The sequence below is a fragment of the Hemiscyllium ocellatum genome, chromosome 10 (genome assembly GCF_020745735.1).
Source record: "Hemiscyllium ocellatum isolate sHemOce1 chromosome 10, sHemOce1.pat.X.cur, whole genome shotgun sequence".
Lineage (NCBI taxonomy): Eukaryota > Metazoa > Chordata > Chondrichthyes > Orectolobiformes > Hemiscylliidae > Hemiscyllium > Hemiscyllium ocellatum.
This window is the reverse complement of record NC_083410.1, coordinates 39,756,205-39,782,733: the sequence shown is the minus strand read 5'-3', so window position 1 is coordinate 39,782,733 and position 26,529 is coordinate 39,756,205. Positions and strand designations below refer to the sequence as shown.

General features: G+C 40.3%; 1 protein-coding gene across 8 annotated transcripts in view; it reads right to left on the bottom strand.

The window, feature by feature from the left end:
• LOC132819732 (transcriptional-regulating factor 1) overlaps positions 1-26,529 on the bottom strand; it is a 278,026-nt gene that overhangs the window by 189,678 nt on the left and 61,819 nt on the right. The window contains exon 1 of one of the 8 annotated variants that reach the window (XM_060831423.1): positions 8,140-8,158. The exons of the other annotated variants lie outside the window; for them this stretch is intronic. The gene's annotated coding sequence lies outside the window, so the exon portion shown is untranslated. Of the gene's footprint in view, positions 1-8,139; positions 8,159-26,529 lie in introns of those variants that run through there. 8 annotated transcript variants of the gene reach the window in all.

Genomic DNA, 26,529 nt, shown 5'->3' with positions numbered 1-26,529 from the left:
CAAAGAGACATTGATAGGTTAAGTGAGTGAGAAAGATGGCGGCAAATGGAGTATAATAGAAAATGTGAATTGTTCACTCTGGAAGGGACAGCAGAAGAACACAGGATTATTCAAATAGAGAAAAAAATACACAAAGCACAACACAAAGGGATCTGCACAAAACATGGAAAAGCTAGCATAAAGGTGCAGGAAGTAATCAGGACAGCAAAAGGAATGTTGGCCCATATTTCATGGTGATAGACTAGAAGAGAAAGGAAGCCTTATTGCAACTGTACATGATGCTGGTGAGACCAGATAAGCTGTACTGTAGGCAGTTTTGGTCCCCTTATTTAAGGAGAGGTATTATTTCACTGGGGCCAATTCAGATGATTCCCAGTCTGGAGGCTGCGTCTTGAGCAAAGTCTAAAAAGTTGGGACTCTACTCAATGGAGTTTAGAGGCACGAGAAGTGATCTCATTGAAACATTTAGGAGTCTTCAGGGGCTTTATAGGGTAAAACGGAGAAGAATTTACTCCTCATGGCAGAGTCTAGGACCAAAGTGCACAGTCTTAGAACAAAAAGGGATACAATTTAAAACAGAGGAAGAGAAATTTCTTGAGTGTATTCAGAACTCCTTGGCATAGAGAGCTGTGGGGGCTAAGTCCCCGTGTACATTTAAGGCCAAAATGAATACATTCTTGATCATTAAGGGAATCAAGGGTCATGAGCTTGCAAGGGAATGGACGTGAGGTGTGTTGAATCAGTCACGATCCGAGTACATGATGGAGCAGACTGGAGGGGCTGAACAGTCTTCTCCTGTTCATATTTTTTTATGATCCTATGGTCTGATTTGGACTTACAAGACACTTTAGATGCAATGATACAATAACAGGGAGTAGCATCACCATACTCTGAAGACCTTGGGCTGCTCTCTCATTAGGTAGAAATTAAACGGTGGTAGTTTAACCCGAGGGTCACCACACCTCAGGTGAGGGGTGAGGTTGAGAGTATTATCTGTTAAGCAAGTCAACAACCTTAAAATCTTTTGACAAAAAAAAGGGACAGTGACGGTATGTTATGACATTGATCAAGTGACAAGAAGGTCATGTTTTTCGCTTTGTTTTGTGGATTTGAAGATGTTTAGCTGGGTTCCTCAGGAGTTAGGTTTCATCCACTACTTTCCTTAATCTATGCATAGTATCTAGATTTCTTGTGTTTTGCACACCTTTCAAACTTTGCAGGTGTTACTACATTTTGAGGTACTCAAATTGAGAAAAGGGTCATGACAAAATTGAAAAAGACCTAGTTGAGTTGGTGTAATGGGTGGACAAACAGCAGATGAAATTTAATGCTGAGAAATGTGAAGTGTTATGGACCAGACCAAACCACCTCAAGATACACATAAAAAAATAGCCTAGACCCTAACCTGTTTTAAGTTTAAAGGTCAGTTTAAGATCCTGTGTTCCAGATGCAATTCAGTTGGTCAAATATTAGACTTTAAGCAAAACAACTTTATTTTTACAAGAGTTAAAATACAGACCAAAAAACAATGAAATGTTGGCTTAACTGTATCCATGTTGAAATGCTTAACAAAATAATCTATTAAATATTGCTAATTGATTGTTCCAATAAAGTAACACCTTGTAACACGCCCTTGGCAAAGGCAAATTCAGTAAAATAAGTTGACTCACATGCAATTCTAGCAGAAGGAAGAGAACTCCAGCTTTTAGCAAAAACAGGAGGGAAATAAAAGCTTGCACATGCAGCTTCAAGACCCTAGCAATTGCTGAATGCCACAACTAAAAATCCTGGTTTTTGTGGTTGCTTGACCCCACCTATTCAGGGTGCTTCTATTGTTCCAACTTTTTAAAAAAGCCCAACGCCACACAAGCTGATTATTTTATTAGCTTTGAGCAGACTGCTGAAATTCCATGTCTCAACCTTTCTTCATTAAAAAAAAGGACAAAATGTAACTCCTAAAGCCATAGTGTCATCTCAGAAGTGATTAATTTTGGTCAAAGAACAACAACAGGCAATAATCAAAAAGGTACAACTCGAAAAAGGTGACACAGAAACAAGGACGTCTGAACTAACAGGTGAAAAATCATTCTGCATGACAGATTAGACTTAGAAAGCGGCAAGTACAGAATAAATAAAAGAAAATGCATGGGATGTGGGCATCACAAGCCAAGTTCAGCACTTATTGCTGTGGGAAAAATGATAATGTGCTGTCTTCTTCAATAACTGCAGCTCCTGGGGGTGGGGGTATGGAGATTCATCATAGTATTATGAAGGGAGTTACAGAAAGTCGAATCAGCAACACTTAAGAAATGGTGATATGGTTGCACATCAGAATGATTAAAGACTAGGAGAGTAACTTGCATGTGGTGGCATTCCTATGCATTGCCAACCTTGTACTTCTAGGTGGTGGAAGTCCTACGTTTGGAAGGTGCTGTCAAAGGAGCCTTGGTGAATCAAGTGCAGTACATCTTGTAGACAGTACACACTGCGGCTGCAGTGTGTTCATGAATAAGTTTAATGTTGCATGTAGTGTCAATCAAGCAGGCTGATTTGTCCTTGATAATGCTCATTTTGAGTATCTTTGGAGGTGCAATCATCCAGTCAAGTGAGACTATTCAATCACACTGCTGACTTATGCCGTAGAGATGGTGGACAGGCTCTGGAGTGTCAGGAGAACAGATACTAATTCCAAGATTACCAGCCTTTGATTGCCTCTTGTAACCACAGCATTAATTTGGACAGTTCAGTTTAGTTTCTGGTCAATGGTAACTACCAGGATATTGAGAGTGGGGAATTCATCAATGGTCAGACCAATGTCAAGGGAGCGTGGAGGTGGAACTGTTAGAACTCACGTTATGAAGGTTTGGGCTGAAATGATGGACCTTGAACAACCACAACCATCAAAATCCTTTTCTACTAGCTAAAGCTCCAATCAGCAGACAGATTTCCCCTCAGGAATCCAAAAGTCTCCAGTTTTGTTTGGGGTCAAATGATGCCATACTAGGACAAATGACAATAAGGGGAGGCACTCTCACCTCTAGAATTCAACTCCTTTGCACATGTTTGGATAGGCTGAATAACTTAAACCGGCCTCACAGACCTCAAACTGAGCATCAGTGAGCAGGTCATTCCTTTACTAGTGTCATTGATAGCACTGTTAATTTTTTTTTTGATTACCTGGTTGTTGATTGAGAGTACATGGGATCTTGGGCTTGACAAGTAGGCATGAAATACAAAAGCAAACAAGTTTTAGCCAAGCTACTTAATACACTGATTTGCCCTTAACTGCAGTGCATCCAATTTTGGGTACCACATTATAAGAAAGATGCAAGCAAAAAAAGTCTGTGTTGAAGACATTTACAAAAATAGTTCCAAGAATGAAAGACTTTAGTTAACTGGTCAGAGAGACCAAGTGGTAGGAGATTTGAGAGGTGCGCAAAATCTTTAATGGTCTGGACAGAGCAAATGGTGGAAACTACCCCAGTGGCTGAAGTGTGAATGCCAGAGAACACAAAGTTAACAAGTCTGGCAAAAAAAAACTAGAAAACACTTTTTTTTGAAAAGTGGACTGAGAAATTAGGATCTGGAACGCTCTGCAAGAACATGCATGGTGACCTATGTGAGTATGGCCTTCAAAACAGAAACGAATAAATTGTAGAGAAAAAAAATGCAGAGTTATGGGGATGTGGTGGGAAGTGATAGCAGATGAGTTGCCCTTGAGAGAGCGCCAGCACAAACAGAACGGGCCAATAAGTCTCCTTCTGTTCATAATCATTCTAAAATTCTCTTCTCCAATCATTTGGTCTCAATAAAAGCACAACACTTGCTTCAAATTGCCAACACAAATACAGCTTTTATTCATGACATTCTTTCTGACCTGAATGGTCAACCTACCCAACAAGTCAATGTCATATTTTATGATAAAAATCGCAGCAAATCAGCAGTGTGAAGGTTTGACAAAGGCAGGTCAACTTATTCATACAGAAAAAGTCAATGTGTCATATTGTTTCAGCTGGCAATGCACTCCTCAAATTAGCCTTAATTTGATGAGATTAAGGCTTTGTTCTATCCCAATTACGACGTCCCTTATCTGGTTGGAATTGGAGGGCACACCAAATGGAACTATACATTATTATGCAAAGTTCTGCTCAAAATAAGTAATCTAAGAAATTGAGTAAAACAAGTTTGTATATTCACACACCAACATTTTAGAGATTTAGTAGTCCATTCCTCATAGACGTACTTGGACTTAATATTTGAACTTGATTTGACATAGTTGTCAGGCATGCTATCCAGATCAATCATACCTTACATAAGTACAGTAGGATTAAACAACAAAGTGCAGAATAATATTACAGCTGCAGAGGAAGATCAACTCATTTAAGACAGGCCTATTTTAAGATTCTTTAAGACAAAAGTAGAAACATAATTTGCAATTTTCACTGATCTAACAAGTGGCAACTGCACACTTTCAGGGTCTATGACGACCCCAAAATACACATTCTCATCCACTAATCTAACATTGCAACTCCTCCCAATCCACAAGACAGGAGCCATGTTTTGGTGAAGGGTCCAGTTCTGAGAAAGAGTCACTTGACCTGCAATGTTAACTCTGATTTCTCTCCACAGATGCTGCCATACTTGCTGAACTTTTCCAGAAGTTTGTTTTTCTTTATGTCCATGTTTTGGTGATTGGATGGGATAAGGCCAGATACAAAACATAAAATACATACCAACAGATAACAGAGTCTTGGAGAAAGAATTGGGGCAGGGGGCTGAAGAGAAATACTAGCAGCATACTTAAAAGAAAGATACCAAAAATGTACTGAATGTCTGTGAAACACTATCAAAAATATGCAATCTTTATCTTGCAAATATTTTCTGAGGCCTGTCAGCTCTCAGTTGCATGTGACTGAATTAAGCAATCAAGCATTATTTGTTAACAACAATTAATGTTTCTTCAATACTTCCAATTCTTGGCATTTTTTAAGCTTGGCTTTTCTGAAAGTCAACTTTATACTACATGTTTGAGGTGGAATCCATCACAAACATCCAAGAAAAATTGTCTTGAAAAATGAAAATACTAATTCTTCAAATGGAAACCAAAACTAATTGAAAAATTACTCTAATGCCAGTGTTAAGTCATGTTTGAGAAAGTTTGCTCAAATTTAGTACAGCTCCAAAAATATGGAACCATATTAATTTCAAGCAGATCATAAAAATTGCACCAATTTCATATAGCAAGGAAGTATCTTGAAACCCAAACCAGACATCATATACCACACACTCTTTCTTCTCCCAAACAACAAGAAGTGCACCTTTCAAGTATGTTTTTTGTTGTACCACTTATTTCTTGACCATGAAACCTTTAGAAAGCAAATCATACTTCAGATCAAATGTAGTACATGAAACCACACGAACATGGGAACGGGTTGTCATTTTCAAGACACACCACAGTTTGAGGCAACATGTTGCTACATTTAAAATTATTAATGAAAGACAGCATTAGTCCAAGCAGTTAAAATTTATGCTTCCGAATTGTCCCTCATCAAGTGCGACAAAGTACCATGGAGAATAGGTCTGAATGAACAAGCTGTGGGTGTGACCAGTTGTTTCTCCAGCACTGGGATGGAACAAAACAGAAGAGTTCAAAAAATCATATTGGACTTGAACCATTAACTCTGTTTCTCTACCACAGATGCCGCCAGACCTGCTGAGTTGCTGCAGCATTCTTTATAAAAAGGTAACCTTTTCCCTGGAACATTGGCTTGATCACAGATTTTGTGATGGCATAGGGAGGTGCATGCTCAGGAACACACCAAGAGACCAATGTAAACAAGTAGGAAAAAAAGAAAACTTAAGATGCAAAATGCTCTAAACTGAACATCGCTGAATGTTTAACAACTTACATTTAACATCTGTTACATGATAAAACATCTTTGGTATTAACATATTAACATATTTCCATTTGTAAAATGGATTGAAAGGTTACACAATGATAGCGTTGAAACTTTGTTTTCAAAGTCTGCAAACCCAAAGATTTAGTGAGTGTTAAAGTTGCTTTCACTGGCCCAAAATGTTTCCAGGTACAGGGAAAAAAAAGGCTCCAGTGGCCAAACTAGTTAAGCTGGTTAACAAACAAAAAACATTGTCAGGTTTTGTGGTTTTTAGAGAATATAAAATCTATCAGGATACATGAACTTTTCACTCCAGAACTATGGGCATGAGAAAATTAAAACAACTTATTACATTTAAAAATTTAGAACAAAAATGACGGATCCTTGTCCTATCAGATTGCACGTTTATCAGGTTTCTTTTGAAATGTGTCATTGTCACTATTCATTAAAGAAATAATATGAACCAACAAAAAATTGTGACATGTTCCTCAATCAAAAAAGACTTTTACTAATTTGAAAGTAAATTAGAAAGCATTATTAGGCCATTTACACCATAGAGCAATATTTTTTCACAAAAAAGCAGTTTTAGACAAAGAGATCCCGAGTAAACTTTAACTACCTAATTTAGCTGCAGTTACATTGCCCAAAAGTCTTTCTGTATGCTGTAAAATAAATATACTGCAAACTTAAGTTTCACAAATTTGAAATTGTTTGAAAGACATGCAGATTTTTAAATCAGGAGCACAACAGATAATCGCTGACAGAATTCAATGTTTGTAGTAATATTTTTTACACACTGCCTTTTTACACAAATTGTGGTAAATAAATTTCCTTCAGGAATTCAGCTGTATGGTTCATCATAAATCACAGCTAATGACCAAGCTGTATAAAAAGGACCACACACATTTGCATTGTAAACACATTCTGAACAAAACAACACAGCCTTTTCCTTCAAAATGGATAAGGTGAATGCCATTCTGTTGTTATTTATGCAGTCAGAAGTGCCCAATGATCTAAATGCATGAAGTACTTCTTAAAACCTGATCACAACTCAATGCCTTCTGACTCTTGTTAACTAATTGAAGCACCGTAAAATGCTGACTATCCCAATAGTTTCAAGTTGCTCAGTCTCTGAAATTTGCCCAGGGCCCTGTGGGACCAACTTCTTGGTCCTCCAGAACCGAAAGAAAAATGAAATCATTTTATTTTGACAAGGAAGAGACTGAAAGTACATTTTTACTATGATTTAGGGACAGTAAGGTCAACTGTTTCATCTCTACACGGTTATTTTTTGATCCAGAGATGATCAGCTGAACTTCCATCTCCTGATTAGTTGACTGAACTCTCATCAAAATACATTGTCATAATGCCTCAAAAAGTTTATTCACAGTGCAGCAGTGTAATTTGAACCTCTGTTTAACACAGGCTAGTCTCCTTCTTGGTTGGATAATTCAGTGGCATCACAGTGACCTTTTAAAGCAACTTCAACTCAAATTCTCAAACTGCCACAATGCTAATCTATAAATATATACTGGCATTAGAGGCAGTCCAGGGAAGATTCACTAGGCTGAAATCAGGTATGGAAGAACTCTCTAATGAGGGGAGGCTGAGTTGGTTGGACCTGTACTCATTGGATTATAAAAAGAATTATGTACCATCTTATTAAAACATAAGATTCTCAGATGACTTGACAAGGTAGATGTCAAAAGGTTACTTCCCCATGTGGGAAAATCCAGGACCAGAAGGCATAATCTCGGAATTAGGGTTCACCTATTAAAGACGGAGGTGAGGAGGGACTTCTTCTTTGAGGGTAATGGAATTCTTTAATGCCGGTTGCTGCTGGGTTTGGATCTCAAAACATATTCAAGGCTGAGTTAAATAGATTTGTAATTAGCAAGGGAATCGATGGTTATGGGGAAAAAGGCAGGAAAGTGGAATTAAGGATTATCAGGTCAGCTATGATCTCAATGATTGGCAGAACAGACTCAATGTGCTGAATGGCATACTTTTATTCCTAAATCTTGTGGTCTCATGGAAATTGGAAATTTTCTTCTTCTTGCTAACAGCCTAGGATTCTACCCACTCATTTCAAACAGTGTTTTGAGACAAGTGTTGAACTTCAATTGAACCATGGAACGAAAGCAAACATCAGCTTTTCTTCAGCCACACCAAGAAAGGTTCTTGGTTTAAAATCACAGGACAAACCTCAACACATAACCCTGATCACATTTCAATGCAGTACCTGAGAAGTCCAGTCAGCTGTTGTCTTCTTCTAGATGGGATGTCAAAGCCTGAATACCAATACAAAAATCAATTTAAAAAAACTGTTCAGTACCATGCAAAGAAGAACACTGAATTCTCCTGGCATCCAGACTATTTTCCCTTCCTTGACAAATTAGCAGTTCTTTTGTGAAGTCTTTCTGTGTTCATTTTAGCTGTCTGCTTGCTTCTAATCATGACAGCACTTGAAAATTAATTGGCTGCCAAAGTCTTTGCAAACAATGAGGAAATGGTATGGTTTTAAGCAAACACAAGGTCTACATTCCCAGTCACTATTTGTTGCTGAAGATGAATCAGAGAAACTGTTGAAACAAAAAAAGGTGAATCACAGGCCAGCAATGCTAAACAAAAAAAATAAGATCGCCAGCAACAACAAATCAGGAACCATGATTAAAAAAAAAGATATTGTGTGCCAAAGAAATAGGTGAGGGTAGCTAAATTAGGACTCGAAGGAAAAAAATGGGCAACATTAACAACTATCATGACAAGACTTCACTCAATGCTGTGTTTTCAAACCAAACACCGCATTCAAAAAGGGACAAAAACCTTGGTATCCTTTACCTTATTACGTATTTCTCTCTAAAAGTAGGATTTAATCGGAAACTATACTCCTTTATAGTCTTCACTTGCTCAACGAATATTTGTACATCTCTAAACAATGCACTATTAATTTTTACACACGATTAGCAACTTTATCTAGTTTAAACAGAGACACTGACAGGCATAGTTCACAGTATCCAAGCAAACTTGTCATACTGCAACTACAACTTCATGTCAGTGAAGGTTTTGTGCCGTATTTGATATGAGTGAAATTATTGTATAACATGTTTACGTACACAGAAAGTTTGCACTACAATTCCTGCATACGTTTTCTAAAATATTTTAAAATTACATAAAATAACTCAGCAAAATAGAGAATCATTTGTTTAGACACACTGGTACAATTATCCCAACTCTCTTAAAATACCCAAGTAATCTTAAGACTTACTCTGCTTTCAATATCTACATGAATCACATTGATGGTGAACTACAATAGTCCCTCAGTTCACATTTTCGCATTTCCAAAAAGTCCAACCGAAACAATTTAATGTCTTTCCAATTATACCAAAGTAGCAGTTGTAGCTAGGTTCTCAGAACAAAACATGACACAAGATACACAACGCTTTCCTATGTTCCTTTGCAAATTAAATAATGTAACTTCTTTTTATTGACTAATGGGATGTTGGCAACATTGGCTAGTCCAGCATTTATTGTGGTGGGGAGTTTCTTGAACTGCTGCAAATCATCTGGTACACCCACAATACCCTTCAATAAGGAGTTCTAGAATTCTGACTGAGACATGAAAGGAACAGCAAAACATTCCCAAATCAGGATGCAGTGTATTTTGTGGATGGTGCACACCGCTGCTACGAAGCTTTGGGGGGGGAGAGAGAGAGAGAATGCATGTTTACCGATGTGGTCAAGATCAGAGTGGTGCTGGAAAAACACGGCAGGGAAAAAAAATTGATGTTTCGGGGAAAAGCCTTTCATTAGGATTGAGCTCCTTTCCTGCTCCTCGGATGCAGTCTGACCTGCTGTGCTTTTCTAGTGCCACTCTCTAGCATTTACAGTCTTCACTGCATGATTTTCCAATGTAGTGCCAATCAAGTTGGTTTAGTCCTGGATGTTGTCAAGCTTTGAAAGCAGTTTTGGAGCTGCACTCTTCCAAGCATGTGGGGAGTATTACATCACACTCCTGACTTTTGCCTTGCAGATAGTGGACAGGCTTTGGGGAGTCAGGAGGTGAGTTACTTGCTGCAGGATTCCTAGCCTCTGACCTGCTCAGTCTAGTTCAGTTCAACGTTAGTGATAACCCTGAGGACAATGACATTGGAGCATTCAGCGATGTTAAGGCCACTTGTATGGGACAATTATTACTTGCCACTTGTCAGCCCCAACCCAGACACTGGCCAGGGCTTAGTGTATTTTAACATGGACCTTTCATCGGCAAACATCCCCATTTCTGGTCTTACAACAGTGTAAAGGTCATTGAAGCAGCTGTAAATGGTTCAGCCAAGGACATTACCCTGAGGAACTCTTGCAGAGATGACATGGAACTGAGATGATTGACTTCCAACAGCCAAATCCATCTTCCTCTGTGCCAGATGTGACTCTGAACAGTGGAGACAGTTTTCTCTCAATTCCTGTTGACTCGGTTTTGTTCGGGCTCTTTGATGCCACGCTAAGCAAAACATAGCCTTCATGTCAAAGGCAGTCACGACTCTGACTCTGACTCAACTCTGGAATTCAAGGTTTCTTTTAATCCATGCTTGAAAATAAAAGGCAATTTTTTTTTAAAAAGTACTCTCATTGTAACTGCCGCATGCATATTGCCTCTTATGCCAGCTTGTTTCCTCTTCCCAGGTTTTGATGTGAGGGAGGAGGTGGGAGAGTGCTGATGAACTGGAGAGGCTACCTCAAAATGGTGATTACATCCCACAGCACTGTTGGCTCCAGCATGAAACAATGCTCATGGAACAATTCCAACAGAAAATGGGCATACCAACTCCTTTACATTTGCAACACTGAAGTAGAATGATGCTCAAAGAGGAATGTATTATGCATTTTTTTTGCTGAAACAGGAATTTATCATGCATTTCTGGGGCATATTAAACACATGGGACACCACCACTAAGTACCATCCCAATGCATGTATAATCAACATCAGACAGGTCAGGGCTGTTCTCTTCTTTTCTCTTAATCACACAATGAATTGCCTATTTTCTTACCGATATTGCAATACAAACACTTGAAAGAACTGTTTGCTGCAGCAGTTGGTACTTTTTGTAATAACAGAAAACTGGCTGCCCAAAATTCTGAGCTGTATGCTCATGTTTTCCTCTCCATTCCTGCTCCCCTCAACAGTTAATGAGTACTCAAATAAGAAGCTAAGACAACACACATTGTACGATAACATGCAGAGGAGACAAGAATAGCCAATTCACTGTCAACGTGAGAAAAATAAAAAGGAAAACAAGGTCAGATGCTGGAATTCAGACAAAAATAGAACATGGTGCAATACTGCAAGTCAAGGAATGATTGTGGAACAAACAGACAAGTTACTATGTAGGATATTAATATTACAATAGTCTAGACTAGGAGCACGGTTTCTCAGTGGTTAGTACTGCTGCCTCATAGTGCCAGGGACCCATGTTTGATTCCAGCCTTGGGTGACTGTCTGTGTGGAGTCTCCCCATGTCTGCGTGGGTTTCTTCCGGGTGCTCAGGTTTCCTCCCACAGTCCGAAGATGTGCAAAACAGGTGAATTGGCCTTGCTAAATTGCCCATAGTATAAGGTGCATTAGTCAGAGGGAAACGGGTCTGGGTGAGTTACTTTTCGGAGGATCAGTGTGGACTTGTTGGGCCGAAGGGCCTGTTTCCACACTGAAGGGGAATCTAAACTTAAAAAATTCCAAATCTTCAAGACATCTTCGTGCAAGAAGAGAAACAGGACATAAAATACTGGAATTTGAACACCATAGAGCACCATTAAGGCGACGGCATGGAAACTCCAAGTAAGCCCAGTTAGTGCATTACAGGATGAGTATGACAAGAATATGTACAGCACAGATCTATGAGGACATTGCTAGGAATGAGGCATTCTAATCAAAAGAAAATCAGAACTGCTGGCGTTATTTTCATTGGCCCAAAGTAAGAGTCAATAGGAAGAAGTAACTTCCCTTTACAAAGAAAGGTCAATAATCAGAGACCAGAGTTAAGGAGAAATATTTTCATCCAGAAAATCATTGGATAACTAACTCATAGTTAAGGCAGAAAGATTATTGCATTTTAAAAGCACTTGGATTTGTGGCCTAAGGGCTGGATTGATCTTTATCAGATGGGTCAAACAAAAAATTACAGGTCAAATGGCCTCACTATTGACTACAAATTTCCTATGTTTTTCACCTGCACTCTCGAAACAGTCTTCATGACATGTCAGAAACCATCTTGATCCCAAACTGTCAGGAGGTTGAAAATCATCCAACTTTCCAAGCTCAGTCAAACTATCCACATTATTTATGTTTGGCTGAGTATTCAGTCTTTACATATGCATATCTATAGTTTTCAGCACACAGAGACCAACTAGTCTATGCTGCATGTAACCCTCCTCCCACCCCTTCACCATACAATTCCAACAACACAGCATTTTACAACCCATACGCAAAAGGAGAAAATAGGAGCAGCAGTCGGTCCTTCAAGACTGTTCTGTCAATCAATACGGTTACAGGTGATCACCCACTCGGCACACCTGGTCCCACTACCTCTCAATAACTTTTGATCCTGTTAGCACTATGTAATGGCTCAAAAACATTCAATGTTTTGGCCTCAACACTCTTGAGGTGAAGAAATGCCTCCTCATCCCAGTCCTAAATGGAGTACACTGTATCATAAGACTGCAACCCACACTTCTGGACTCCCCAGTCATAAGAAATACCCTTCATTCACACAGTGGTAATTGGAATCCAGAACCCCAGCCTGTTTTAGGGACATGGGTTCAAGTCCCACTGGAGCAGCTGGTGAGATTTGAACTCAATAAAAATCTGGAAATAAAAAGATACCGAATAGCAACCATATAACCATTATAAGGAAACACTGGCTGATTCACCCATGTCCTTTAGGGAAGCAAGTGTGCCAATCTTATATGGTCTGGCCTACATCTGATTGCAAATCAACAGCAATGTGGTTGAGTCGAAACTGACCTCTGAAATGGCTTACCAAGCCACTCAATTCAAGGTTAATAAATGCTGGCCTTGCCTGCAATGAATAAATAAGACATTTTTTAACTGGCTTTCCATTAAAAGCACCTATTAAGCAATCCTCAACTCCTTCTCATGGTAGAATTTTGCTCATTTTGCAGGCAAAAGATTTCCTCAGAATTTGCTATTCATTTATTTGTCAATATTGGTGATTTATGGCCTAAAGTGTTGGTCTCTCCCACAGTTGAAACACCTTCTCTTAGACGATGCTATCAAACCCTTCCATACCCGTAAAGACCTCTGCTAGGTAATCTGTCAGTTCATTTTTATGCAGGGAAGAGCTCCAGCTTGTTAACTGTTAATTTGATATGAATATTATTTGCACATTTACCTCCATATTTTCAAAACATTAAAAAAAAGTATTCAAAGTGCAGTCAACTGGTTCTAACCAAGTTTTATGTAACTTTCGTACTTTTTATTCTGTCTCTCAATTAAAAATGATGCTAATTTTGATCTCTCAGCTTTTGTGAACCTGTCGTGCTAGTTTCAGCAATTTCTCTAGTTGTAGCCTCAAATGCATCCCTCTTCCACCCCATTTAGATTTCCATTTTCCAAGCAGTATGTGATCTCCTTATTCTGTCTACCAAAATGCAACACCTCATACATAAAATTATATATTTATCCCTAACAGCACATCCTCTTCTGAGTCAAGAGTGCACAATGCTCTCTCTTATTGAAGGCCTTATAAAAATCCAAACAAAATACAGCTACCACACTGTCCCCATCTGCACTTTTGCTTGAAGGACTCAATAATTAATCAAGCACAATCTTCCTTTTGGAAGAACAGTTTGCACAGATTTCAAAATATTTCCCTTTTTTTCCAATTTTTAGTTTATGCTATCTTTGGGCAAAAACTTCAATATTTTGTCGACCATTGTTTCTAAAGTAACAAGTCTATTTGCCTGGACACATTCTACTGCTACTTCAGAAATACAAGAACCTTAAAAGTTTGTCAGTCCTACAGCACTGTTCCTTTTCCTGATGATTTTTAATATATCAATAACGGACGTACTGCTATCTGTCACCAATCTACTTTGCAAAAAGAAAATGTACGGATGCAATCTATCCAGACCAAGAGTTTTATCCTCTCCAGGTTTCATTAGCTGTTGAATTATCAGTCCCCTTTCTTTTAAGAAAGATTTTTTGCACCTCTATTTCCGATGTTCACCTGTCAATCTCCTCAGCAAAACCACAACTGTGGAAAAGTCAGTAACCCAAAGAAACACATACTAACAGGCCAAGACAAGTCATTCAGGAGCTTGGGCTCAGGAATATGATCTCTTCTAGTAAAGATCACTTCTCAAACTTATTCCTCAAGAGCTATTTTAATCATTACCACTGTCAGTGTCCAGATAGAAACAAATGTTCAATGGATGAAACTGTACAGGAATATGTGTGACATTATTTGCAGCTTATTTCAGAGTATTTGAGACTGGTTAGGTTCCATTTGAGGTTTGATTTAAGCATCTTCCTATATTCTCTAGTATAGCTTTGCAGACATTAGTGGCTCTGATAGCAAAAATAGATAAATTGACGTTTATTCTTCAAAGTGGATCATGTCAAACATCTCAATGAGAATTAAGCCTTTAGCCCCCAATTACAAGCTAAAGTTACCATAGTTTAAGTCAGATTAGTGCTTTGGGTTCAACACACTACAAACACAGGCAAAAGGCCAGAAGTCATAACAATGGTGGTAACATTGGCTTTTAGTGCAGCAAGGCTAAAACTGACATCCAGCAGGTGTATAAAAAAAAGCCAAATCACTATGTAAATAGACATAAACTGGCCAGTATATCCACAGTCACACAAAACCAGGAAAGGTACAAAAGAAATAGAAAGAAGCAAAAAGATCCTTTGCGGCTGTTCCACCATTCGATTAGGTTATAGCTGACAGGTATCTTATTTGAATTTAACCATCTTGATTCCATTATCCTCAGCACCCTTGCCAAATGAAAATATTGATTCCCACTCAGCACAGATCCCAATATAAAGACAGTTATAGTCTTAAATTGATGAAGTGAAGAAATGACAGTGAGGAAAACAATAAGTTGGGCTTCCCACTCCATCAGGTGGGCCCTATTGCACACAGCACTTTCAGACTGGAATCTGTGATACTGTTTATAAAAATGCACAGGAGAAATTGAGGACTGCAGATGCTGGAGATCAGAGCTGAAAATGTGTTGCTGGAAAAGCGCAGCAGGTCAGGCAGCATCCAAAGAGCAGGAGAATCGACGTTTCGGGCATGAGCCCTTCTTCAGGAATGAGGAAAGTGAAGAAGGGCCATTCCTGAAGAAGGGCTCATGCCCGAAACGTCGATTCTCCTGCTCTTTGGATGCTGCCTGACCCGCTGCGCTTTTCCAGCAACACATTTTCAGCTATAAAAATGCACAGCCTATTTGGAATGCAGATGAAGTATAGCCATTTTAATGAGGTTCTGGTCAATGACCTGGATCAACAGCCATTGGGGGTTAATTATCTTCAAAGAGCGGAATTAAAAGTCACTGTCTTTTTCAAAAGGTCTACTTGGTTCTCTGGGTACATGTACTGACAGGTAAAGGTGCAAGTAGTATGACAAAAAAAAATCTCAAATAGTTCTGTGCAGTTATTCTTTTGTAATATGTGTATTAGTTTTCAAGATCAAACTATCTGTATCCAGGAACCCATTCTGCCTCTACGCAGTTTGGCCTGTGATTTTCCAAGCAGTATGTGACCTCTTTATTCTTCCTTCCTGACCACTCATGCTTAGCAATAAAATTAAACTTGCAAAAGCCCCCTGATTTAAACCTCTGTGTAGTGATCAATCTGTGCACAAGTAAAATAGCTGATATGTAAGGGAAATTATGGAACAGCAAAGATGAAACCATAGCTCCAAGTTTCTAATGTAGTTCCATTTGTCTGCTCCTAATACAAAGTAAATAATGTCTGAAAACAAGCCCCATTTGAGTTTGCATGCACATAATGGATGTAAGATACTTAAAAGAAAAATCCGATGCAGACTTGTCTTTCAGAAGAAGGTATAATATAATTCAAAGGAAAATTGCAGAAGATTCTGATTTTGAGACAATCTGAAATTTATTAACTTTTAACTTCCCATTCATCCTGTGCTGCAGACACTGCTCTCTAAAGTTAGGTTCCACTGGCACAACTGCCCTCCAGCAACACAACCCAAGTGTCACTGAAGTCAGCTTTAGCAATGAACGTAGCAAGCCATCGTCATCTTGTCCTCACCAGAGGGCCTTCACATATACACTTACTTATACACATGGGAAGACTGCCAATCAATGCAGAAATACAGGCAAACATTTCCTCTCCTGCATCATAAATGCCAACTGAACACACAAAAGAAAAATCAGAACAATCAAATTCTGTTACTTGTAAGATTCCAAGTTATTGTCTCATTGTCGATCTAGACTCAAAGTCAACACAGTCCTTTGGCCAAAAACACAGGTCATACTTTTTTCTGATTGCCACTCACTTGCCACTTCCTTTGCAGGCTGATTTTCACCCTCTCTTGACTCTCCTGCTCACTTTCTGGGTTGAAACTTCAGTGAGTGCCACTGCTCAAGAGACGCAACAGCAGTGTAGACAGTGGAGAACGTTGCTGCAAAGAATGCGTCTTGGACAGCAGAACAGGTCTGTCCAACATGACAGCAATTGGATCACGCATGCGCCATTGATCCGAGCATGATACAACAGGGAAGTGAAAGTCCTCAAAAAGTATGTGGTCATTCCAAAAAACACAGACTTTGGCATAAAAATTCTGCTTCAAACCATCAACTTTTAGTTGAGTATATACAGCAGATATGAAAAGCTGATCAACAGAATACTAGTCTGTAGTGTAGAAGAATTAATAAATGTGAATTTAGCCCTGCAATTTCAAATTATAATATATTAAACAATAGCATGCAGAGTGTAACTTTTCTCAACTTGTAGAGATCATCAGAAGCAGTTCCCACCACTTCAAGTACAAAGAATTCTGATGAGATATTAAAGAGTTAGTTTGCTCTACTGATCTGGAAGAAATTGAATGGCCCAGAGGTAAGGCGGTGTGTCTTCTTCTTATAGGTGAAATGTGGAAGGTTTACACGGCCATACCCTTGCCATTCAGGGATGATTTACATTCTCATCCAGAAATCAGTAACAATATTACAGTTCTCCCCTATACTTACAAACAATGATTTGCAACAGATTTGACCATTAAGGGATGATTCGCATTACATTGTTTCTGGAGGTGGGGTGGTCACTGCATTGTATCTTGAGTGGCATGTGGCTATGAGGGAAAGCTGAGAGTTGTCTTGTGGGCAGTACTAACTGTGATATTCGGAGTTTTGTTTCCTTTGTTCAGGGAGAGCTTTTGCCACTACCCTGTAAAGATCTGTGAGGTGTGTGTTTCAAGTTCCTCTAGAAAGCCTATACTGTACTGTGCTTAATAAATTTGGTTGCTTGTTCACAGAAGTTGTTGTGTTGCAGTTGCATCAAGTGTGTAACAATCTCAGGAAAAAGAACTTAACACTGAAGGGCTGTGAACTGACAGAATTACTAAAACTATGAAAAAACATCACAACCTGAAAAACAAACTCTTGCAAGGATAGTTCAGTTTTGTAATACATTATGATTTAATAGTGCCTCATAAATCCATTAATTGTTTTCTGATTCACATCGGGACAAGGCTATACCCACATGGAACCGGGATATCATAGCAATCACAGAAACGTGGCTCTGGGATGGACAGGACTGGCAGCTTTATGTTCCAGGATACAAATGCTACAGAAAGGTTATAAAGGGAGGCAAGAGAGGAGGAGCAGTAGCGTTTTTGATTATGGATAGCAATACAGCTGTACTTTGGGAGAATATTCTCAGAAATACATCCAGGGAAGTTATTTGGATGGAACTGAGACATAAGGGATGATCACTTTATTGGGATTGTAGTATAGACCACCTAATAGTCAGTGGAAAATTGAGAAACAAATGCGTAAGGAGATTTTAGTTATCTGTAAGAATAACTGGATGGTCATGGTAGTACATGGACTAGGACTGCCACAGTGTTAAGGGTTTAGATGGAGAGGAAATTGTTAAATGTGTACAAGAAAACTTTCTGATTCAGTCTATGGATGCACCTATTAGAGAAGGTGCAAAATTTGACCTACTCTTGAGAAATAAGGCAGGGCAAGTGACTGAGCTGTCAGTGGGGGAGCTCTGTGGGGCCAGCGACCATAATTCAATTGGTTTTAAAATAATGATGGAAAAGGATAGAGCAGATCTAAAAGTTGAACTTCTAATTTAGAGAAAGGGTAATTTTGACAGTATTAGGCAATAACTTTCAAAGGCTGATTGGGTGCACATGTTCGCAGTTAAAGAGACGGCTGGAAAATGGGAAACCTTCAGAAATGAGATGAGAGTCCAGAGACAGTATATTCCTGTTAGGGTCAAGGGAAAGGCTGGTAGGTATAGGGAATGCTGGATGACTAAAAAAATTGAGGGTTTGGTTAAGAAAAAGAAGGAAGAATATGTCAGGTATGGACAAGATACATCGAGTGAATCCTTAGAAGAGTATAAAAGAAGTAGGAGTATACTTAAGAGGGAAATCAGGAAGGTAAAAAGGAGACATGTTTTAGCTTTGGCAAATAGGGTTAAGGAGATTCCAAAGGATTTTTACAAATACATTAAGTACAAAAGGGTAACTAGGGAGAGAATAGGGCCCCTCAAAAATCGGCAAGGCGGCCTTTGTGTGGAGCTGCAGGAGATGGGGGAAGATACTAAATCAATATTGTGCATCAGTGTTTACTGTGGAAATGATATGGAAGATATAGACTGTAGAGAAGTAGATGGTGACATCTTGACAAGGATCCATATTGCAGAGGAGGAAGTGCTGGATGTCTTGAAATGCATAAAAGGTGGATAAATCCCCAGGACCTGATCAGGTGTACCCAAGAATTCTGTGGGAAGCTAGGGAAGTGATTGTTGGGCCTCTTACTGAGATATTTGTATCATTGATAGTCACAGGTGAGGTGAAGACTGGAGGTTGGTTAATGTGGTACCATTATTTAAGAAAGGTGCTCAGGACAAGCCAGGGAACTATAAACCAGTGAGCCTGATGTCGAGGGTGGGCAAGTTGTTGGAGTGAATCCTGAGGGACAGGATGTACATGCATTTGCAAAGGCAACAACTGATCAGGGATAGCCAACATGGCTTTGTGCGTAGGAAATCGTGTCTCATGAACTTGATTGAGTATTTTGAAGACGTTAACAAAGAGGATTGATGAGGGCAGAGTGATGGACATGATCTATATGGGCTTCAGTAAGGCGTTCGACAAGGTTCCCCATGGGAGTCTGGTTAGCAAGGTTAGATTTCACGGATTACAGGGCGAACTAGACATTTGGATACAGAACTGGCTCAAAGGTATAAGATAGAGGGTGGTGGAGGGCTGTTTTTCAGACAAGGCCTGTGACCAATGTAGTGTCACAAGGATCGGCGCTGGGTCCACTACTTTTTGTCATTTATATAAATGATGTTGATTTGAATAAAGGAGATATAGTTAGTAAGATTACAGAGGACTTGGAAGTGTAGTGGACAGCGAAGAAGGTCACTTCAGATTACAAAGAGATCTTGATCAGGTGGGTCAATGGGCTGAGGAGTGGCAAATGGAGATTAATTTAGATCAATGCAAGGTGCTACATTTTGGAAAAGCAAATCTTAACAGGACTTATACACTTAATGGTAAGGTCCTCGGCAGTGTTGCTGAACAAATGCAGGTTCATATCTCCTTGAAAGTGGAGTCGCAGGTAGATAGGATAGTGAAGGCGGCGTTTGGTCTGCTTTCCTTTATTGGACTGCTTTCCTTTATTGGTCTGAGTGTTGAATATAGGTGTTGGGAGCTCATATTGCTGCTGTAAGTTGGTTGGGCCACTTATTGAATATTGAACGCAATTCTGATCTCCTTCCGATAGGAAGGAGTTTGTGAAACTTGAAAGGGTTCAGAAAAGATTTACAAGGATGTTGCCAGGGTTGAAGGATTTGAGCTGTAGGGAGAAGCTAAACAGGCTGGGGCTGTTTTCCCTAGAGTGGAGGCTGAGGGGTGACCTCATAGGAGTTTATAAAATCATGAGGAGCATGGATAGGGTAAATAGACAAAGTCTTTTCCTTGGGGCAGGGGGAGTCCAGAATTAGAGGGCATAGGTTTAGGCTGAGAGGGGTAAGATATAAAAGGGATCGAAGTGTCAACGTTTTCACACAGAGGATGGTCATGTACAGAATGAGCTGCCAAAGGAAGTGATGGAGACGGATACAATTGCAACATTTAAAAGGCATCTGGCTGGGTATATGAATAGGAAGGGTTTAGAGGGATATGGGCCAAGTGCTGGCAAATGGGACTAGATTAGGTTGGGCTATCTGGTCAGCATGGATGAGTTAGGCTGAAGGATCTGTTTCCATGCTGTACATCTCTATGACTGTATGATTATATCAGGCGGCAGCTCAAAGATTTTGTACTGGATAAAAATATTCTCAGGCTTAATCTAAGTCTGGGACAACTTGATAATATCTCCAGTTGGCATTAATTACATTTATGTGGAGTAAGATAAAATTTCTATATTTCTTGCAAAGTTTCCAAAAGAAAAGTTGGGGAAAATACAAGGCAGTTAACATTTTAAATGCAAATGAGAATCATTAAAGCAGAACTATGATGGAACCTCTTCTTTCAGAACAGCTATATTTCCACATTTAAATGTTCCATTTTGCCACTGACTAGCAAAGCTTAGTAACCAAGTATGCAGTGAAGAAGTAGGGAGACAAGGAGTTGAACGACGCACTATGCAAACTGGCTCCAAACACAGGCAGCCTTGTCTGTCAGCAACCAACAGCTGATGTACATGAACTGTAAATTTACATTACACGCCATAAACACTGACCTTCAGTAAAACTAACCAATTCTTTATTTTGCAACTGCTGATAAACCTCACTTACAAGTTCTGAATGTCTTGGCGAACCACATAGTAAAGATATACAAAGGATATTACATCACCATTTTTCCTCCACCCATCAACACTAAGTCAGTTAAGAAGAAGGGGACTGGATCTGAAACTTTAACTCGGAGTTCTCTCAACAGATGCTGCCAGACCTGCAGAGTTTTTCTGTTTTAGTTTCTGATTTCCAGCATTCACGGTTGTTTCGTTTTTTTGCTAAGTCACACTATCCTTACGTGGAACAGTACCACTATCCCTTCATTTTTACTGGTTCAAAATCCCAATTCCCTTTCTAACAAGACTGTGCCTGCATCCTCAAAGGCTTTTGCCTGAAACATCAATTTTACTGCTCCTCAGATGCTGCCTGAACTGCTGTGCTCTTCCAGCACCACTAATCCAAAATCAGATTTCTAGCATCTGCAGTCATGGTTTTTACCCTGCGTCCTCAAGAGGCTATTAGGGAGGGGCAATAAGTGATGCCTTCGTCAACAACATGCACAACCAGACAACAAATTTAAAAAGCATTCCTGTACAGTGCTTAAGGAGGCATATGAGATACTTGCTTTTATTTGCTGAGACCAAGCCTTTAAGTGCATGAAGGTTACATTGGAGGAAAATATTTTCTGGATAGTGCGCAGTTCCAGAGCCCATATGATAGGAGGGACTTGACTGCCCTGGAATGAATGCAGAGTAGATTTACCAGGATGTTGCCTGAGCTGACGAGTTTCAGTTGCGAACAACTGGATAGACTGGGGTTGTTGGGCTCGAAGCAGAGGAGACATGATTAAGATGTATAAAATTATGAAGGGTACAGATAGTATGCATGAGAATAAACTTTTCCCCTTGGTAGACCATGCCCACCTCAGTCTTAGTTGCTTCCATCCTCTTCTGTTGGGCAGAAGATATAAAAGTTTGAACAGACTGAAGAACTTTTGAACAAACATCTCAAATGTTAAAGTACATCTCACTTTCTCTGTCTCTGCACCTTGTCTGCAGCTCCAACACTATATTCTACAATCTGTTCTGGTACCCTGATGCACTTTGTACAGTATGATGGCAAAAATAAATCAAAGTCAAAAAATGACCTGGGGACATAGATTTAAGCTAAGGGGCGAATTTATTTTCTCATGCAGACTGTGTTAGGAATCTGGAACTCTGTCTGTAACAGCGGTAGAGACAAACCCCCAGAACATTTAAGAAGCATTTAGATGCACACTTGCAACATCAAGGTACACAAGGTATGCACCAAGTGCTGAAAAATGAGTTTAGAACAGTTAAGTTCTTGTTTTTGACTGGACCAGACTAGATACACCAAAGGGCCTTTTTCTGTGCAGTGACTACCTGGTCAGGTCCACGCCCCCAATAACCCACTTTCCCGTCCTGGCACCTTCCCCTGCCACCACAGGATTTGCAAAACCTGCACCCACACCTCTTCCCTCACCTCCATCCAAGGCCCCAAAGGAGCCTTCCACATCCAAACTTTTACCTGCACATTCACTAATATCATTTACCGTTGCTCCCGATGCAGTCTCCTCTACATTGGGGAGACTGGACGCCTCCTAGCAGAGCGCTTCAGGGAACATCTCTGGGACACCCGCACCAATCAACCACACCGCCCTGTGGCCCACCATTTCAACTCCCCCTCCTACTCTGCCGAGGACATGGAGGTCCTGGGTCTCCTTCACTGCCGCTCCCTCACGACCCGAAGCCTGGAGGAAGAACGCCTCATCTTCCACCTAGGAACACTTCAACCTCAGGGCATCAATGTGGACTTCAATAGTTTCCTCATTTCCCCTTTTCCCACCTCAACTCAGTTCCAAACTTTGCGGTCTTTGCGGAAGGCGGAAAGGGGTGAGGAGGGAAATATATCCCTGGTGGTGGGGACTTTTTGGCGGAAATGTTGGCGGATGATTTGGTTTATGCGAAGATTGGTAGGGTGGAAGGTGAGCACCAGGGGCGTTCTGTCCTTCTAACGGTTGGAGGGGTGGGGTCTGAGGGTGGAGGTGCGGGATGTGGACGAGATGTGTTGGAAGGCATCTTTAACCATGTGGGAAAGGAAATTGTGGTCTATAAAGAAGGAGGCCATCTGATGTTTTCTATGGTGGAACTGGTCCTCCTGGGAGCAAATACGGCAGAGGCGGAGAAATTGGGAATACGGGATGGCATTTTTGCAAGAGGTAGGGTGGGAAGAGGCGTAATCCAGGTAGCTGTCAGAGTCGGTCGGTTTGTAAAAAATGTCAGTGTCAAATTGGTCGTCATTAATGGAGACGGAGAGGTCCAGGAAGGAGAGGGAGGGGTCAGAGATGGTCCAGGTAAATTTAAGGTCAGGATGGCCCCAATTCTTTTTCTTCCTATGCCCCAAACGAGGATTTGAATGAACGGCTTTTCAAATCCTAAAGCAACTAAGCAACTAACAATCTCACATCACAGCACACTGTAGTTGGGTTTTATTTAATATGGCATCTCAGTGATTGACTACTAATTAAATGAGAAGGTTCTCCTGTGGAAAACATGCTTAGTTGATGGCTTATGTAAGTTTTTTTTTAATGAACTTTCATTGCTAATGTATGCTCGTTACCTTGTGCTAATTTAAAGACTGGTGAATCCCAGAATTTAAAGCTTTCCTGATATTGTGGCTTTAAGTTTAAAGGAGCAGTGACAATTGAGAATATTGTTCAACCTATCACCTTCCAAGCCACCTTCCCCCAGCCCCACCCCACTGCAATTAACCTCCCAGCCACCTTTTCTCCCCCATCATCACCACTCCTCCCCTCCCCCGACATTCCTGATGAAGGGCTTATGCCTGAAACGTCAATTCTCCTCCTCTTCAAATGCTGCTGCTGTGCTTTACCAGCGCCACACTTTTTAACTCAAGTCCAAATACCCCTGTTCTCAATATATGGAACCAGAACAGGACAGCACACTACAGGCCCATTGGCCCATGATGTTGCGTCAAGCATTTATCTTAATCTAAGTTCAACCGAACCTGCATACTCCTCAACTTACTGCCATCCATGTGCTTGTCCAGCAGTCACTTATATGTCCCTTATGTCTCTGACTCTACTATCACCACTGGCAGTGCATTCCACACACCCACCATTCTCTGTGTAAAGAAATCTCCCCTATACCTTCTTCCAATCACTTTAAAATTATGACCCCTCGTGATAGCCCTTTCTGCCCTGAGGAAAAGCCCCTGGCTATCTACTCTACTTGTGCCTCTCATTACCAGGTACACCTCGATCAAGTCACCTGTCTTCCTTCTTCGCTCCAGTGTTAAAAGCCCTAGCTAACTCACCTCTCTTCCTAAGACAAGCCCTCCAATCCAGGCAGCATCTTGCTCCTGAGAATGCTGTTATTGCACAACTGTAGCACCTAATAAAACAAGCAGGTTAGAATTCAATGAGGAACTTCTTAAAGCCAATTAGTAGCCCTAAAGAAAAGATGAAGAACAGCCCTGGGAAATGGAAAGAGACAGACAGGCAGAGTGCACATGCCATTTTGGCCCTTGCTTCAGATGCAAACTTTGAGCCACACAGATTTTCCAGGGCAAACAAATGGCAAGGATATCTGGAAAGGTGAGGCCTTGTTACCACGTCTAACTGCAATAGCTCACAAGTACCTGCACAACTCCACGTGCTGGTTAAAAGAACTCAACTTTTTGCAGAAGCTAGTTCATATCTCTGAATAACATATCCGGCATATATAAAACCATCACAGGTGAATGGAGCTTAATAGAAGCTGACTTATGTATCCACAAAATTAGAGATCGGAGGCTCAGTTGTCAATTGTCTGCAAGAACAGAACGGAATAAGAATTTCTGGCACCTAAATTGGGAGGACCTTCACCAAGTAAAATGCAAAGGGGAATGAGCCAACTGCACACTGGGCAAAAGACAACAAAAGGCCCAACTTCATAACGAAAGGAACACTGAGAGGAAGCAGAGTTAAGAGAAACTGTAGCAACTGAGTACAGAAATTTCAAAAGTGATACATGGGGGAGGGGGGAACAAAAAAAAAGAGAATAAGCTGATGTAGAGCACTCAAGACCAGAGTGATGACAATATGCCAATAAATGTGGGATAGGTAATACAGGTCAGAGTTCTGAACAAGTTGGGATTTCTGGGAGATGAAGGATATGAAGCCAGCAAGGATAGTCATCTGATGAAGTCTGAAGGTGAAGTGGATAAGGATCTCAGCGGCTGAAGAAAGGCGGAAGTAGGAAATGCTGCAAGTGGTTATAGACAGGAAGTGGGTTTCAAGCTCAATTCAGGTCAACATGATCTCTCGCATTCGGCAGTCTGATTCAAGCTGATAAAGTGCATGGGAAGGAATTAGAAATCAGTGGCATGAAGCAAATATTGAGGCAGGGAGTAATGATGAGTATGTCAGAATACTGAGTTACAAAACCACGAACTAATAATTCACGCACAAAGTGCAACTAAGTTGGTGAAATTTGGAATATTCCCACTGGGACCCACAATACAAATTTGTTGAAGTCAATTTCAACTCCCGGGAAACATCAAGGTCCACTTTCACAAGGGAACTACAGTATTTCTGTTCCAGTTACTTCAAGATACATATGGTTATATTCCTTCAGATATTAGAAAATATTTAAAGAATGATAGATGTGTTAACTTCAAGCACTCAGAATCATTTTTGTTAAAATGAGAGTGTAATGTTTTCAACAATCATGGAACAAAGAGCAGATTCCGGCATTCCATTAGTCTGAAAGTTAATTTTAGCTGCTTTAAGCTTTTCATTGCATTACTCACTGGTTTATTGTCCACGTAGCCAGGTGTACATCTTTGGCTGTACATGTTCGATCAAAGGTCAGAGTGGACCAGCAGTTGTCAGTAACAGCTTGATTTGTGCAATCAAAAATATTAGATGATCCCTCTTACTCTATCCACCAATCATGTTCAAGCTGACTTAAAGCAGGCCTGACATACAAAACTTTTTTGCAAAGAACCAACAGCTCATTCAACAATCCTCATTTGTGACGCCCAAGTTGATGAAACTAGCACACAACTGTTAACACTTTGCCAATTCTAAGTACATTTTAAAATGAATATACTATAATCAGGATTGAACCTTGATCTGGCTTAAGATGACAACTAGAACAGAACTGAGAGAAAACTCATCAACATCCCATAACCAGTGGGAGTGCTGTGCCAGAAGTCAATATTTCCTCACCTAACTATTATACTTATAAAAACATGCTGGGAGGAAAATGTAAAGCAAGCATGGTGGCACAGTGGCTAGCACTGCTGCCTCACAGTGCCAGAAACCCGGGTTCAATTCCCACCTCAGGCAGTTGTCTGTGGGGAGTTTGCACATTCTCCCCGTGTTTACGTGGGTTCCTCCGAGTACTCCAGTTTCCTCTCATAGTCCAAAAATGTGCAGGTTAGGTGTGTTGGCCATGCTAAATTGCCTATAGTATTGGGTGAAGGGGTAAATATCGGGAAATGGGTCTGGGTGGGTTGAGTTTCGGCAGGTCGGTGTGGACTTGTTGGGCCAAAGGGCCTGTTTCCACACTGTAAGTAATCTCATCTAGTCAAAAAAAGGATTCAAATTCCATATCTCAGCTAACTCAAACA